An 18310-nucleotide genomic window follows, 5' to 3' on the forward strand; every position below is an offset into this window, starting at 1 on the left:
CCCACATGCGTAATATGCACTCCACAACAAGAATATTTGATATCGGACATAAGATACAGCTCGAGTATATTCTGCTAAGTTTTATTGAGATCGGTTCAGATTTTTTATAGCTTTGACTTACATCATCATCCCATATTAATGTTATTGCTCACCATATATTTAGTATCAGCCCAAATTGAATAGATTTTTTCATATTCAACCGAATTTTACCATTTGCTGAAACTTTCGTCCGGTATATCTATTGCTCAAAGAAATGTTTTTTAATATAATCCTTATCGAAGTCATCACGCACTATACAGCAATGTTATTTGGTACTAGAGGTACAAAAGCCTCCGTTAATTTTTTTGAAAATAGATTCAGAGTTGGATATTATTTTCTATTTCCAAATTATGACTTCTCTAAAACCATGATACCCATTCAAATAAGGTTAAAAGTTGGTATGATCTGATTCACATAAACTCCCAGGGAGCTCTACTAAATACGCATAGTGGTCTGGGGTATATAGTTTTTTGAACTTCCTTACTGATTTTTTTTTTTTATATCATTTCATTGTAAAAATGGGGGCCTATAAATACGAGTATGACTTGTAGTAATCTGTTTTCGATTTTCAGATCATGGATCATTGTTCGACTTTTCATTCTCATACGAGCCAAAATATATACATGATTAAAGAACTTCTCCTAAAAAAATTCTAAAATCGACTTTGGTTTGAAAATTTAAAATCGAAAATCGATTTTCAACAACTATATGCACAAAACAAAAGATCAGAATGTGGACATTTTCTTTGACACGAAAATCGAGAAGTGTCAAAGTTGACTTTTGTTTCGGACTACGTAACCTCAGTTTGGTATGGATAATTTATTGGAATTTACGATGAAGTTAGCAAATACTTAACGGTCGCCTTTGCTATTAGAACACTCGATGTTATACTTAATCAATGAAATAAGGGGTTCTCCCCATTGTTTCGTCAATTCTAAATAATTATAGAATATGGGTGAGGATTCAAAACTGCACTCTTATCTTTTATCTTTCGATGCGACCAAAATGTGCCTCATTGAAATAACGGTTTTAGACTCTAGGTCTCTTTAGATCAAATCCGTTTCAGAACATTTGGAGTCGATCTAGCGTTGTCCGTCTGTCTGTCTGGCTGACTGGTGCACACGATAATTTTTGAAGGGATCCGATTCGGTCCAAATTTGGTATATCGTAATATTATTACCAAATTTAGATCGAGTTCAGAGATGAGCAATATCAGTCAACTCTTCCTAGTACCTCCCACACAGGTCGAAATTTTCAAACAAAAAAATATTTTACTGCGCATAAAAAAGAAATGAAAATCCGATTTTGCTCTTACTTTCCAAATCCTAATATTTGCATCAGTTCTAGGTCAAGTGCGAAAATGGACAAAATCGGTCCACTCCATCTAGTACCTCCCCCACAAAGAGTCAACATTTTGAATAATTATAACTCTTCTAAAATGTGATGTAAAAGACCGATTTTCTTCAAATCATACACATCACAATATTTTTATTAACCCAAAGATCTGGTGTGTAGACGGAATGTATCGGCTCGTTCCTTCTGGTACCTTCCCCAGAAAGTGTCAAAATCTTGAATATCCATGAATCTCATAAAACGCGAAATTAACATCCAATTCCATTCAAACTTGGCACATCTCAATATTTCTATCAACACAAGATCTCTTAGGAAGATGGTAGCGATCGGACCATTCCTTCTGGTACCACCCCCACAAACAAACACAGTTTTGAATAAACAAAACGATTATAAAATTTGAAATAAGCATCCGCTTCTCTTCATATTTCACACATCCCATTATTTCTACTAACACAAGATCTGCGGTAAAGATGGAATATATCGGTTAACTCCTTCTGGTACCTACCCCACAAAGGGTCAAAACTTTGAATATTCATGAAGCTCATAAAACGCGAAATTAACATCTAATTCCAGAACTCAATATTTCTATTAACACAAGATTTGTTATAAAAATAGTAGAGTTCAGCCCATTCTATCTGGTACCTCCTCTACAAAAGGTCAAAGTTTTGAATAATCAAAACGATCATAATATCACAAATAAGCATTCGGTTCTCTTAATATTTCACACATCACATTATTTCTACTAACACAAGATCCGCTGGGAAAATAAAATACATATTTGTCCACTCCTCCTGGAACCTCCTCGAGGAAAGGGTCAACATTTTCAATATCCATGAAGGCCATCTTTTTTTAATTAACGTTCACTTACATTCAGACTTGGCACATCTCAATATTTCTATCAGCACAAGATCTGTTATAAATATAGATCATGTCGGACCACTCCTTCTGATACCTCCCCTATAAAGTGTCAACGTTTTGAATAACCAAAGCGATCATAAAATCCGAAATAAGCATCCGGTTCTCTTCATATTTCACACATCCCATTGGACCATTTCTTCTGGTTTCTTCCTCACATAGGGCTCAGGATTTAAAAAAAAAAACAAAACGCTCGAAGAAAACGAAATGAGCATACAACCCTCTTCAAAATTAACACATGCAAATATTTTTGCATAAAAAAGATCTGTTGTGAAGATGATATATATTTGCGAACCCCTACTGGTACCTCACACACAAAGGGTCACAATTTTCCATACTTGTATATGTTCTACATCTAAATATTTCTCTCAACCAGAAATCTGAGATGTATATGGAATTGATGATTTCTCATAAAATTTGTTATAAATGTTAGATTTTCTTCTAATTTTGCCCATACCAATATTTTTATCTGTATTAGATGAAGTATGAAAATGGAATAATTCGGTCAACTATATGCGGTATCTCATGCGCATTTTAACATTTTCTAAAAATTATCACATAATATCTCATATAAAGTGAAGGAAGTAACCAATATAGTCCAAATCTGGCACGATGCAATATTTATATCACATTTTTTTATGTCCGATACAAAATGGACAATATTGACCTATCCCTTTGGAACCTACTCCATAGAGGATCAATAATTTGAATAATCATAACACAAGTCAAAATATATTTAAGTAATAAGGCATACATATGTTAGCAAAACCCACTGACTTTTTTTTATTATTTTTGGGTCCTTTTTAATGCACAACTTTCTGACTAGTTTTGGTTCAATAATATTTCCAACCAACTTGTCCCATACTCCCTTGAACGTCTCAAATTCTCTAACATTACTTTTAATGCGGTCATTAAACGATAATTTAAATTTTTAGAAATATTTTACAAAATATCTTTATCAATGAACCATTAACCATAACCATAATGGCATTACTTCATTACATGGACCATTCAATAATTATTTATGTGCTATAATCTACCAGCTTCCCCCTTCGATAAGACATTTTTAAAAGTTTCTCAAAAATTTCGAATACTTAAAACTTCACCCACAACTTCTGTAATTCCTTAAGCTGTGGTACACGAAAAACTCTCCAACCTCAAAAATATGGTGTTGCATTTAATCCCGCTGACACTGAACGCTTTGTCAAATAGAATGAAATTCATACCACGACGACTACGGCGACGCTGGTAACTTTTGATGTAAAGAAGCAATTAAATGCACTCACCCATCGCACACAACCACATTCACATTCAGACTCACATTCACGCACACACCCAACATTGCCACAGAGAACTTCTCAACCTTAACTTTACTTTGGCTCAACGGCAAAGCAAAGTGTTTTTGAACTTTCTTTTTTTTATGGCAGCGATTATTAAGATTTAAAGCAATTTGTTCCTGCGTTGTTGTAACCACTGGCAAAAAAATCCTCAAAGCCAGCCAGCCAGCAAAGCAAGCAGCACCATATCTCCTTGGCTGGATGACAACAAATTTTCTCAGAAATTGTCATCATCGACCAAGAAGTGTACGTTCGTGCGGACGTATGGCTGGTAACAATAACAGTTCCCTATCAAATGACTCCCTAGGAAAGTCAAGCAACCAACGACAAGCAAAGATGCAAGGACATCTCCATAAGCATATGAGTAAGAGAAGAGTGGAGTATATCATGTGCAAGTGTATGTGTATCTCTGCATATGTCTGTGTTTTTGTTATAAAATCTCACATAAATGCAACCATAATATCAATCTAAGTACATTTAATACTAAGCTAAATCTTCTTTAACAAATAGTCTTTCGACCGCATGAGCTACTCCATTCATAGCCTTGCATATGGGAACTTCAAGGCAAAGGCCACCCAGAGATGGTGGCCACCCACCCTATGTTTAAATAAAGACAGCATTTGGTTGTTCTGTGTCGGTTAACCGCACGCATTGCACCACAAGACAACAGCTGCTGCAACCATTGAAAGCAATGTTGCACATTGGAAAATTGTCTTGGAAAACGACCAAAAAACTTATATGAGAAATAGGAAGGTCTTCTAATACTAGACCAAAAGTTTTTTGTTTCATAGAAGAAGAGGTCTTCTTATGGAATGCTACAAAGGATTCTCATTGAAGGCCAGAAGGTATAATCCTAACGTTCCAGATATTCTTCTCCTAGAAGGTCAGAAGACCAGAAGGTCTTCCCATAGAAGGTTAGAAGACCAGAAAGAAGACTTCTCATATAAGACAAGAAAGGCTTCTTATAGAAGACGAGGAAGGCTCCTCATAGAAGCCGTGGAAGGCTCCTCATAGAAGTCGACAAGGGCTCATCATAGGGCTTCTCATAGAATGCCAGAAGATCTTCTCATAGAAAACCAGAAGGCCTTATTGTGTAAGTTTAGAAGGCCAGAAGGAAGTATTTTCATATCAGACAAGAAGGGCGTCTTATAGAAAACGATAAGTGGTTATCATAGAAAACGAGGAAGGCTCCTCATAGAAGGCCCCAAGGTCTTCTCATAAAAGACCAGAAAGTTTTCTCATAGAAGGCCAGGAGGTCTTCTCATAGAAGACCAGAAAGCTTTCTCATAGAAGGCCAGGAGGTCTTCTCATAGAAGTCCAGAGGGCCAGAAGGTCTTCTCATTGAAGGCCAGAAGTTCTTCTTTTAGAATGCCAGAGGATCTTCTCATAGAAGTCCAGAAGGTCTTCTCATAGAAAGCCAGATGGTCTTTTCATAGAATGCCAGAACGTCTTCTCAAAGAAGGTCATAAGGTCTTCTCATAGAATGCCAGAACGTCTTCTCATAGAATGCCAGAACGTCTTCTCATAGAAGGCCAGAAGGTCTTCTCATAGAAGGCCAGAAGGTGTTCTCATAGAAGGCCAGAAGGGCTTCTCATAGAAGGCCAGAAGGGCTTCTCATAGAAGGCCAGAAGGGCTTCTCATAGAAGGCCAGAAGGGCTTCTCATAGAAGGCCAGAAGGGCTTCTCATAGAAGGCCAGAAGGGCTTCTCATAGAAGGCCAGAAGGGCTTCTCATAGAAGGCCAGAAGGGCTTCTCATAGAAGGCCAGAAGGGCTTCTCATAGAAGGCCAGAAGGGCTTCTCATAGAAAGCCAGAAGGGCTTCTCATAGAAGGCCAGAAGGGCTTCTCAAAGAAGGCCAGAAGGGCTTCTCATAGAAGGCCAGAAGGGCTTCTCATAGAAGGCCAGAAGGGCTTCTCATAGAAGGCCAGAAGGGCTTCTCATAGAAGGCCAGAAGGGCTTCTCATAGAAGGCCAGAAGGGCTTCTCATAGAAGGCCAGAAGGGCTTCTCATAGAAGGCCAGAAGGGCTTCTCATAGAAGGCCAGAAGGGCTTCTCATAGAAGGCCAGAACGTCTTCTCATAGAAGGCCAGAAGGGCTTCTCATAGAAGGCCAGAACGTCTTCTAATAGAAGGTTAGAACGTCTTCTAATAGAAGGAATAAAGGTCTTCTTATATAAGCGTAGTAGGTCTTATCATAGAAGGCCAGAAGGTCTTCTCATAAGAGGCCAGAAGGGCTTCTCATAGAAGGCCAGTAGGTCTTCTCATAGAAGCCAAGGAAGACTTCTCATAGAAGCCAAGAGGGACTTCTCATAGAAGCCAAGAAGGGCTTTTCACAGAAGCCAAAAAGGCTTTTCATAAAATCCGAGAAGAGCTTCTTATAAAAGCCGGGAATGGCTTCTCGTAGAAGATAAGAAGGCTTTCTCAGAGAATCCAAGTAGGCCTTCTCAGAGAATCCAAGTAGGTTTCCTCAGAGAAGCCGAGTAGGTCTCCTCAGAAAAGACGAGTAGGTCTCCTCAGAAAAGACGAGTAGATCTTCTCAGAGAAGTCGAGTAGGTCTTCTCAGAGAAGCTGAGTAGATCCTCTCAGAGAAACCGAGTAGGTCCTCTCAGAAAAGCGGAGTAGATCTGTGTAAAACCGACCAGAATAAAAAAAATTCGACCATTTTTTCAAAAATCCCAAGGCAGCAAAATAGGGTTTACAACCCTTTATCTCCTTTCTCCCACAAACAAGTAAAACAATTGTGTGAGAACAGAGTAACTTCTCCAATTGGCTACTTTAAAGTAAAGCTGTTAAAACTAACTGCAGTGACAGCAAACTTCCTGCCCATCTCCAACGCAGTGCACCACCGCTCCACTCCAACGCCGTTGAGTGAGTGATAACAAACTTTAAGTTGACTTAGTTGCACATAAATGTTGATTGTATTACATGTGGAACATGTTCCACAACGCAATACTCTCTTCCTTGTCACATAAGCCAATAACACCAACAACAAGAACATCACTACGCGATTATCTCTTTTTTGTGCCATGGAAGACAAAAAAACAATATTATTTTCTGTGAAAAAAGAAAACAAACGATTTTATTGTAAATGATCCTACTAACTACCCGCTCACTGTCACCATGGCTATCAGTGAATGGCTTTATTATCTTTTTCCTACTTGGCCACTCGTGTTACCCCCAGTTGGGTCTTTGTCTCCCATTGGAAAACGTGTAACTGAAAACTTTTTCAATTTCATTCACATGAGGTAAATACGCAGTGAATGTTTACGTACCACACACACTCGGTCAGCACTCGGCAGCAACAAAACAGAAATCCAATTTATCTTCGGAGGGAAAAAGGGGTAAACAAATTGAAATGAGAGCACAATATTTTATTTTCATATTTATACATATTTTTTCAATGATATGCATGGGTGTTTCAGTGACATAGGGGCACATATGACGGCATGTATTCACAAATGAAAATGCAAAGTTACAGAGACATCTGTTGAATATTAGGCTAAAATCGTCAAAACTCTTAAAATCGAACGGAATCTATTCCGCAATGTGAACCTAAACGATCAAAAAATATGAACATATTTTTTAAATTTCGGGTCAATAGCTTGATCAGTAATACTTTTGTCACACCTTCTCATACCAGTGGGGTCACTGTGATTTGGTAGATACATGTGCCACCTTTAGCACTACTACCATTACCAGTAGGTCAAAATAATGACAACAGTATGGAAACAAGTAGTTAGTATTCCCATACAATTGACAACCTAAACTAATTTACTTTATCTTACCAAGTAATTAATAACGGCGGATATGTGGATATACAAACATAGAGGGTGAGATAAAAACCAGTAAATAAAGTCCTAAAGTCGGGCGGGGCCGACTTTTTGATACCCTACACCACTTTGCTAATTTAGTAGAGCTCTACATAACAATTAAAAGTTTTTATGGGAAAATTCAATCATACACGCTATGATTATAATTATAATTTAAAGTTCAAAGGACTAAATATGCCGAAGCGTTTGTATCTTTTAAATTCGGACTTGTATTGGCCATTTGGTGCAAAATTAATTTGAAATCAGATAAAGATATATATGGGAGCTATATCCAAATCTGAACCGATCTCGATAAAATTTGGCAAATATATTTCTGAGCTGCATTTACTATATTTCCCCAAATATTGTTGTTACAGTGTTCATATTACGGATGCGGAGGACAAAAATAACAAATCGGATGAACAATATATATGGGAGCTATAGCTATATCGGAACCGATCTTCACCAAATTTGGCATACTAGCTGCTAGACTCAATTCGGTCGTAAGTGCCAAATTTCATCCCATTTGGGCGAATATTAGACGTTTGGTGCATAATAAAATGTAAATCGGACGAAGTTATATATGGGAGCTATATCCAAGTCTGAACCCATCTCGATCAAATTTCTGAGCTGCATTTAATATATTTCCCCAAATATTGTTGTTACAGTGTTCATATTACGGATGCGGAGGACAAAAATAACAAATCGGATGAACAATATATATGGGAGCTATAGCTATATCTGAACCGATCTTCAAACCAAATTTGACATACTAGCTTCTAGACTCAATTCGGTCGTAAGTGCCAAATTTCATCCCATTTGGGCGAATATTAAACGTTTGGTGCACAATAAAAGGTAAATCGGACGAAGTTATATATGGGAGCTATATCCAAATCTGAATCGATCTCGATAAAATTTAGCAAAGGTATTTCTGAGCTGCATTTGCTTTGTTTGCCCAAATTTTGTTGTTACATTGTGCATATTACAGCTGCGGAGGATAAAAATAACAAAACGGATGAACAATATATATGGGAGCTATAGATACATCTGAACCGATTTCGATCAAATTTGGCATACTTATTTTTAGGCCTAATTTGGTTATATGTGCAAAATGCCATACTATTCGGGCTGATATTACACGTTTGGTGCACAATAAAAGGCAAATCGAACGAACATATATATGGGAGCTATATCTAAATTTTGACCGATTATCCCCAATTTCAATAGGGTTCGTCCTTGGGCCAAACAAATGATAGGTGCAAAATTTCAATGAAACCGTCACACGCTGTCCGAATGTTGCTCTGCGGTATTTTATCCTATTCCCAGCGAAGCGCTTGCTTGCGGTGATCGACCCTTTGGTATTTTTTAATGCCAACCTTGCTTTCCAAAATACTTCAGACACAATAGTCCAACGGATTGGTATCCGGAGATATTGGTGGCCATTGTGCGCTGGAAATGAAGCGAGGAACCTCATTTTGTAACAATTCTGAGGTGTCGCGTGCTGTGTGCGATGAGTCCTGTTGAAATGTTCAAGGTTTACGGCCAAAATGTTTGCGTGGCCAAAGCTTTAAAACACCTCCCAGAATATTTTCGTGAAAATATTCGGCATTTATTCTAATGCCACTAATACGAGCGGAGAGCGGCTAATGGCTGTTATGGCGGCCCACAGCATCACCATGGTGGGCGCTTGAGCTCGGGTGGTCAACCGAAGGTGCACATTTTCAGCTGACCTCTTTGGCAAGTAAACTCGATCATTTTGTTTGTTTACAAACTGCTGGTCAACGAATGTTTTGTCATCGAAGAAAACCAAATTCGGCAGTTCACAACTTTCGGCCAAGCGAAGCAACTCTTTAGCTCTTTTGGGTCTATTTTCTTTCCGTTCCGGTGTAAGTTCTTGTACTTCTTGGAATTTCAATGGCTTTACCCCGAGCTTATTTTTCAATATTTGTCGAATGGAATATTGCGATATGTTCAGCTCACGAGCCATTTTTCGGCCACTGCGACGCGGATTTCGATCAAGTCGCTTCTTTACTTTTCGAACCATCTCTGCTGATGTTGCTTTTTTCCTCCGTACACTTCCTTGTCATCGGGCTACGTTACCAGTATCACAGTAACGAGCGATGGTACGGGACACAAAAGATTTATTCACATTTAAATGCAGGAGTGCTCTAACGACAGCCACTTGTGGTTTTCCAGTCAATTATAAAGAAATCACACTATCACGCTTGAATTCTATCACGGAAAATTCTCACCAAAATGCTTTTGTTCGCTTGTAAACCACATAATGAGCTGTAACTGGAATAATTTTAACAGCTGTCAGACGAGTGGCTTAAAAAAGACAGCAGTCTGAAGTTGGTTGCAGTTTTTTCATCTCACCCTGTATATATTTCGCTATATATGCGGTATCTTGGATATCAGCACCAATGTTAAGGTTACCTTTTAATGTATTTGTGATTTCGCCGGGATAAAGAAATATTCGAGGTTTAATATAAATTCTCTATTTTTTTCCCATATTGCCATTTCGATGGCCATACAAAATGGATGGCCAGCCCTAAACTCTAGCCCAATGCTAAATTCCGCGTCGATTGGTCTATAATTGCGACCTGTAGAGCAAATTTTTCTGTTTTCAGTCCAAAAACAATGGTCGCATATTCTCACCATAACTCCACCTTCATGCAAAATTTGTCATTTCTAAATTGAAGCAGCTGTGCGAGATAAGAAGAATAACATTCTATGTGCTATTGATCCTGCGCGAGATGTTGCATAATTTTTGGTCTAATTATAATTATATTCGTTGGCTTTGACTTTCCTTATTTCCCTAGGAGCTACTAGACCGATTTCTACGAAAAACCAAAAAATAGTATCCTGAACCCTTAATCAGGCGTCAGTTGTCCAACGAAAAAAAGTATAATAATTTCTGGGAGGTCATCTAAGCCCCAAATTCTACAGTTTTTTAACCATTTCTAATTTTCGTACTTACTATTCTATTTACTCCTCCTAACTGACATTTAATTCTTTGTCATGTGTGAAAATTTATATTTTCATTCATTTATCAACGACCAAATCGCATCAGCTTAAACCTTGTTTCATACCTATAGGCCATCGACAACAACAACGTGTTCCCAAAATTTAATCTGAATCGAAACTAAACAAAACAATATGGATTTTTTTCCACACTGCACGCCGAGTCTGTAAAACCTGAAACGATTTGCTATAAATCCCATAGTTTGATATCCATTAGCGCCTTTCTACTGACATCCCACGAATTAATCATTCAATGGATGACGGATGCAACAGGAATTTGTTTTTCGTGTGTGTGTGTGTGTGACATAAGTCCCAGTACTTTGTAGTTTCATGCGATCATACAGCTCGCCGCATCCGCCGAGCCTGGCAGCCGTAGTATCAGTGGCAGTAGTTGGAGCATTTTGAATGCGCTCGAATATGTATGAAGGATTATGTTCATGCATGTCATCAATGCAAACGAGAGTTTCGAGTTAACCTGTAAAAGTGAACAACTTAAAATGGATATGCCTGTTATTGACACTAAAGTATCGCCCTCCCCCTACTCACCTACTCCATTGGAAGAACTATGTGGTAGCTGAAGGGCTACGTGATATCCAAGTGGATTTTTTTCAGTTTACCAAAAATGCATCCTCGGAATTACAGGATGGCATACCATGGAAAGGTTTTTCTATCAACTCTGTTCAATTGAATAATAAAGAAAATAAAAATGTTATTATTTTGCCCAAAGGCTGAGGCGATTCAATGGAAAAAAATTGTCGCCGGACAATGTAACAATTTTCATTTGCCGCTTATTTTACAAAATGTTTTGCTGTTGCATTTTTTCCGTTTTTTCCCCATCAAATTTTTTTTATGTAATACAATTTCCGCCTCATATCCGTGATAATTGAGGTTCTGCTAATATTTAACACCTCGACCCTTGTTAGACCATTGGAAAGCTCTTGTTGCTCTTGGCCAGTTTGCTGCTACAGTCCATGTTGTTAGTTTGTGTTTTAAATAGTGCCATGTTTCCGGTAGCCGTAGTTGTAGTTCCTCTGCCGTAGTGTTGGTAATGTTTAACCTCGGTTTTGCCTTTTACTCTTTCCTTGAAATGTTCATAGACCCTATATGGCTGGAAAAGATACACATATGGACATTTGGACTATGAAAACAAAATTAAATGTTTCCACGGAAATACACACAAACACACTCACCCATTTTTTTAATAAATGCAGAAAAATACAAATCAGCTCAGTTTTACTCCGATGTAAAGGGACAAGCATTCAGAGGATTTTGAAATGTTAATTGTTTCATAAATTAATGTCTGACTATGTCAGAATGTACGAACAATATATATTTTTAAAAAGTTAATTGGCCAAGATAGGTCTGGTTTTTCAATTTTCCAAGATTGGTTTTTCGCTTCCGCGGAGATCAGGATTTCCAGGCTATCAATAAGGATCCATTAAATCTAATGAAATAATAAGAGTAGATTTATCCCTTTTCTGGGGGTACACAATCGGGTTTTTATCAATTTCTAATACTAAATTACAATATATTCGGATTAGATGAACATCGAATACAGAATGGCGAATGGACTTCGGAGATGTTCAGGAATTTAAGGTCGATAATCGGAAACGATGATGTCGGGTTGTTCACAATGGGTACTCAGGCGGTTAATGTGATGTGTGATTAGCCGATGATTCGGAGGTAAATGAGCGTTGGATGTTTATTGGTGAGGAAGATCGGGAACTACGATTTTGCGTTCGGGAATCGGGAACTTGTCATCTTTAGCTGTTGACAATTTGACTGTTATCAGGAATTACGATGTTTGTTTCGGTTGATGCTGGCGTTCGGAATGTTGACGTTTTGAAGGTAATCGGGAACTCGTGGATGGTCGCCAGATGTCGAAGACCAGGTTTTCAGAGACAGATTGGGGGCTCGAGGTATAAACAACGGGGAACGGCGGTTTACTGTATAGCAACTCTGGAGTAGATGTCCTGGTTTTCTAAGATATATCGGGATAGTTCGAGTTCGGCAACTCGCAGTGGGTACATTGGGATTTAGCTATGTAGGTCGTCTACAATGACTAGGAAACTGCTCTAGCTAGCACTACGGTTTATGACTACCTCGACTCCCCTACCCATATTTGAGCGAGGCGAGCAGTACTAAGCTTCACGAAGTTTTTGTAACAGATAGAGCTAAAACCTAGAAATGTTTTTGAAAGTGGTTTTGGAAATGCGTACTCAAGTGCACCAACCTCACCAATTTGAACAATATTGTTTTAGGTGAATGGGAAAATGTTAGTATGTAGACAGAGTACCGTTATGCGGGAGCCATACCACTTAGTGAAACTGAAAAAATTGCAACAAACTTCAGACTGCTGTCATTTCTAAGTCATTCGTCCGACAGCTGTTAAAATTATTCCAGTGACAGCTTATTATATTGTTTACAAGCTTACAAAAGCATTTTGGTGAGAATTTTCCAGAAAATAAGTTATTCGTAATGGAATTCAAGCGTGATAGCGTGATTTATTTATATTTGGCTGGAAAATCACGAGTGGCTATCGTTAGAGCACTCCAGCATTTAAATGTGAATAAATCTTTTGTGTCTCGTACCATCGCTCGTTACGGTGATACTGGTAGCGTAGCCCGACCTCAAGGAAGTGGACGGAAGAAAACAGCAACATCAGCAGAAATGGTTCGAAAAATAAAGAAGCGACTTGATCAAAACCTGTGTCGCAGTGGCCGAAAATGGCTCGTGAGCTGAACATATCGCAATATTCCATTCGGCAAATATTGAAAAATGAGCTCGGGGTAAAGCCATTGAAACTCCAAAAAGTGCAATAACAATAACACCGCTACAAAAAGAAAATAGACGCAAACGAGCTAAAGAGTTGCTTCGCTTGGCCGAAAGTGGTGAACTCCTGAATTTGGGTTTCTCCGATGAGACAACATTCGTTGTCCAGCAGTTTGTAAACAAACAAAATGATCGTATTAATTGTCAAAGAGGTCAGCTGAAATGTGCACTTTCAGTTGGCCACCAGAACTCAAGCGCTTGCCATGTTGATGGTGTGGGCCGCCATAACAGCCGATGGTCGCTTTCCGCTCGTATTAATCGACCGTGGCTTCAGAATAAATGCCGAATATTATAGCGAAAATATTCTGGAGTTTGTATTAAAGCCTTGGGCATGCAAACATTTGAACACCTTGGACATTCGAACAGGACTCAGCTCCGTCGCACTCAGCTCCGCCACCTAAGAATGATTAAAAAATGAGGTTCCTCGCTATGGCCATCAAAATCTCCGGATACCAATCCATTGGACTATTATGTCTGGAGTATTTTGAAAAGCAAGGTTGACACTAAAAAATACCAAAGTGTCGATCACCTCAAGCAAGCGCTTCACCGGGAATGGGCCAAAATACCGCAAAGCAACATTCAGGCAGCGTGTGACGTTCTCATTGGTCTTTAAAGGCCATAATTCCCGCCAAAGATGACCAATTCGAACAAATCTTACTTAAATTCCGATATTTGGGGTATTAATTTTTTAAGATTACAAAATAATTCTAAAAATTGAAAAAAAGGGGTTTTGCAAAAAAAAATAAATCTTGAGTCTAAGGCATATAATAAACTGTAATTTTGGGAACAGTTTGCAAACTTTAAGAATAAAATTCCACAAAAACAGTCCTCAGACTCCCAATCGATACGCGTTTAATATTCATCTTGTCTTTCCTTAAAGTCTACACATTTCTATGGGGTGAGAATGAAACACCCGAACATACATATACATTTCAAAAAACACAATTTTAAAACAATATCCTTTGTAGGTGATATAGTGTGATACTCAGCAAACGCATAGCAAAAACAATCCATTTAATAGTCGACCGCTATAAACCGTCCGTCCGTCCGTCCGTCCGTCCGTCTGTCCATGTAATCTTGTGAACAAAATGCAGGTCGCATTTATTATCCGATTGAGATGAAATTTTCCAAACAATATTTTTTTGGCCCAAGGACGAACCCTATTGAAATTGGTGAGAATCGGATCAAATTTAGATATAGCTCCCATATATATCTTCATCCGATTTCGGGTTAAATGTGCACCAAATATCCACTATCAGTCCAAATTACCTGAATTTTGGCACACCCAACCGAGTTCGGCCTAGAAGCAAGTATATTAAATTTGGAGAAAATCGGTTCAGATATAGCTATAGCTCCCATATATATCTTTCATCCGATTTGATCTTTAAGTCCCTCACATTCCTACTATGCACTCCACAACCGTGATATTTGGTACCAGGTATTAGATGGAGCACAGAAATAGCTGTTTTAAATTTTATCGAAATCGGTTCAGATTTGGATATAGCTCCCATATATATCTTCATCCGATTTCGGGTTAATTGTGCACCAAATGGCCGATATAAGTCCAAATGGACTGAATTTTAGTACATCGGACCAAATTCAGCCTAGAAGCAAGTATATCAAATTTAGTGAAAATCGGTTCAGATATAGCCATAGCTCCCATATATATCTTTCATCCGATTTGATCTTTAAGTCCCTCACATTCCTACTATGCACTCCACAACCGTGATATTTGGTACCAGGTATTAGATGGAGCACAGAAATAGCTGTTTTAAATTTTATCGAAATCGGTTCAGATTTGGATATAGCTCCCATATATATCTTCATCCGATTTCGGGTTAATTGACCACCAAATGGTCAATATCAGCCCAAATGGCCCGAATTTTGGCACATGTAACCGAGATTAGCCTTAAAGCAAATACAACAAATTTGGAGAAAATCGGCTCAGAAACAGCTATAGCTCCCATATATATGTTTTATCCGATTTGGTGTTTAAGCCTCTCACATTCGTAATATGCAATTCACAAGAATGATATTTGGTACCAGATATAAGATACAGCCCAGAAATAGCTGTTTGTAATTTTATCGAAATCGGTTCAGATTTGGATATAGCTCCCATATATATCTTCATCCGATTTCGGGTTAATTGTGCACCAAATGGCCGATATAAGTCCAAATGGACTGAATTTTAGTACATCTGACCAAATTCAGCCTAGAAGCAAGTATATCAAATTTAGTGAAAATCGGTTCAGATATAGATATAGCAACCATATATATGTTTCATCCGATTTAGTGTTTTAGTCCCTTACATTCGTAATATTCACTCCACAACCGTGATAATTGGTACCAGGTATTAGTTGGAGCACAGGAATAGCTGTTTTAAATTTTATCGAAATCGGTTCAGATTTGGATATAGCTCCCATATATATCTTCATCGGATTTCGGGTTAAATGTGCACTAAATGGTCAATATCAGCCCAAATCAACTGATTTTTCGTACATAAGACCGAATTCAGTCTAGAAGCTAATACGTCAATTTTGGAGAAACCCGGTTCAGAGATAGCTATAGTTCGTAAAATGCACGATAGGATTTTGTACCAAATATCTCATAGAGCTCTGAAATGCCCTGTATAAACCCTTTTACGAGAGCTCTACTTAATATGCATAGTTTTGTAGGGTATCATATAGTCGGCCCCGCCCGACTTTTGAGCTTTCCTTACTGGTTATCTATATCATTTTATACGTGCCTCATCGAAATAACGGTTTAGACCCTAGGAATCTTTGGACCAAATTCGTTTCAGGATATTTGGAGTCGAATTATCGAGTCCATCCGTCTACCTGTCTGTATGGCTGCTGGTGCGCACGATAAATCCCGAAGGGAGTATCCGATTTAGTCCAAACTTCATACATTGTAAATTATTATCGAACTTGGATCGAGTTCGGAGATGGAAAATATTCTCCCCCACCAAAAGGTCCAAATTTCCAACAAAAATATTCAATAGTATCCAACTTTGCAAATCCTAATATTTGCATTAGTGCTATGTCTAGTGCGAAAATGGACAATATCGGTCCAGTAATACCTCCCCACAAAGGGTCAAAATTTGAATAATTACAAATATTATAAAATGTGATGTATGAGTCCGATTGCCTTCAAATTACACACATCACCAAGATTTGGTGTGAAGATGGAACATATCGGTTTTACTCCTTCTGGTACCTTCTCAAGAAAGGGTCAAAATTTTGGATATCCATGAAGCTCATGAAACGCGAAATTAACATTCGATTCCATTCAGGCTTACACATATCAATATTTCCATCAACACAAGATCGTTTTTAAAGATGGTAGAGATCGGAACATTTCTTCTGGTCAAAGCTTAAATAACCAGAACGATCATAAAATCCGAAATAAGCATCAGCTTCTCTTCATATTTCGCACATCCCATTATTTCTACTAACAAGATCAACTGTGAGGATGGGATGCATCCCTCCACTCCTTCTGTTACCTCCTGCACAAAGGGTCAACATTTTAAATATCCATGAAGCTTATAAAACGCAAACTGGTCAAAATTTTGAATAATTATAACTTTTATAAAACACGATGTAAGAGTCTGAATGTCTTCAAATTACACACATCACAATATATTTATTAACCCAAGGTGTGAAGATGGTAGAGATCGGACCACTCCTTCTTGTGCCTCGCCCACAAATGGAAAAAGTTTTGAATAACCAAAACGATCATAAAATCCGAAATAAACATGCGGTAAACTTCAAATTACACACATCACATTATTTTTATTAACCCATGGTCTGGTGTGAAGATGGAATCTATTGATCCACTGCTTCTTTTACCTCCCTCACAAAGGGTCAACATTTTAAATATTCGTGAAGCTCATAAAACGCGAAATTTATTTCCGATTTCATTTTACAAGATCTGTCTGTCTGGCACCTCCGCCACATAGGCTTTTGAAAAAATGCTCAAATATAGGGAAATAAGCATCAAACTCTCATCAAATTTCACACATACAAATATATTTGCTAAGGCAAGATCAGTCGTGAAGATGATATATTAACCCGTTAACCCCTTTCTGGTACCTCAAATCACAATTTTCAATACTATTATCTATCATAACTTGCGAAACAAGTCACCGATTCTTTACAAATTGATATATCTAAATATTTCTCTTAAACAGAAACCTGAGATGAATTTGGAATTTATTATTTCGCATAGAATTGGATATAAATGTTCGATTTCCTTCAATTTTTGAACACACCAATATTTTTATTTGTATTAAATGTGGTATGCAAATTGAATACTTCGATCCGCTAAATCTGAAACCTCACCCGTATTTCCACATTTTCCAAAAATTTGTAAATTCATGTAAAGTATAGGAAGTTGCCGATATAGTCCAAATCTGGCACGTTGTAATATTTATATCAGTCCTAGGTAAGATATGAAATGGTCGATATTGGCTACTGCTTCGGAACCTCCCCCATGGAAGGTCAACAGTTTGCATAATCATAACTCCAGGCTTGGGGGTATACATCTGTCGGCAGAAGCGACCGATACTATTTTACTTGTTATTTTCTCTTTCTAATCGTCTATATGAGATTACAATCTATATAAGATTACACAATAAAAATAGCCAAAACTAGTTAAAAAGCAGTAGGTTCGGCCGGGCCGAACTTGGAATACCCTCCACCATATGGAACAAATTTGGAAATTTTTAAAAAATAAAATCCGTTAAAAGTTCTGTTAAAATCTTAAAAATACCAAATATAGCCGTTATATTGGGGTCTATGCGACGTGGACCTACATAAGCATTGTTTGTCATAAGCCATTACCATATTCAAATTCGAAACGTGAAATAAACGGTGAATAATATAGCTATCGTTATAACGGAGCTATATGAAGACCTGGACCTGCATAGACTATTCTCTGTCACAGGTTTATTCACAGCATTTATTACGAACTTCAAATACGACATCTCAAACAATTTCAATGAGC

Source organism: Musca domestica, unplaced genomic scaffold (assembly GCF_030504385.1).
Source record: "Musca domestica strain aabys unplaced genomic scaffold, Musca_domestica.polishedcontigs.V.1.1 1, whole genome shotgun sequence".
Classification (NCBI taxonomy): Eukaryota; Metazoa; Arthropoda; class Insecta; order Diptera; family Muscidae; genus Musca; species Musca domestica.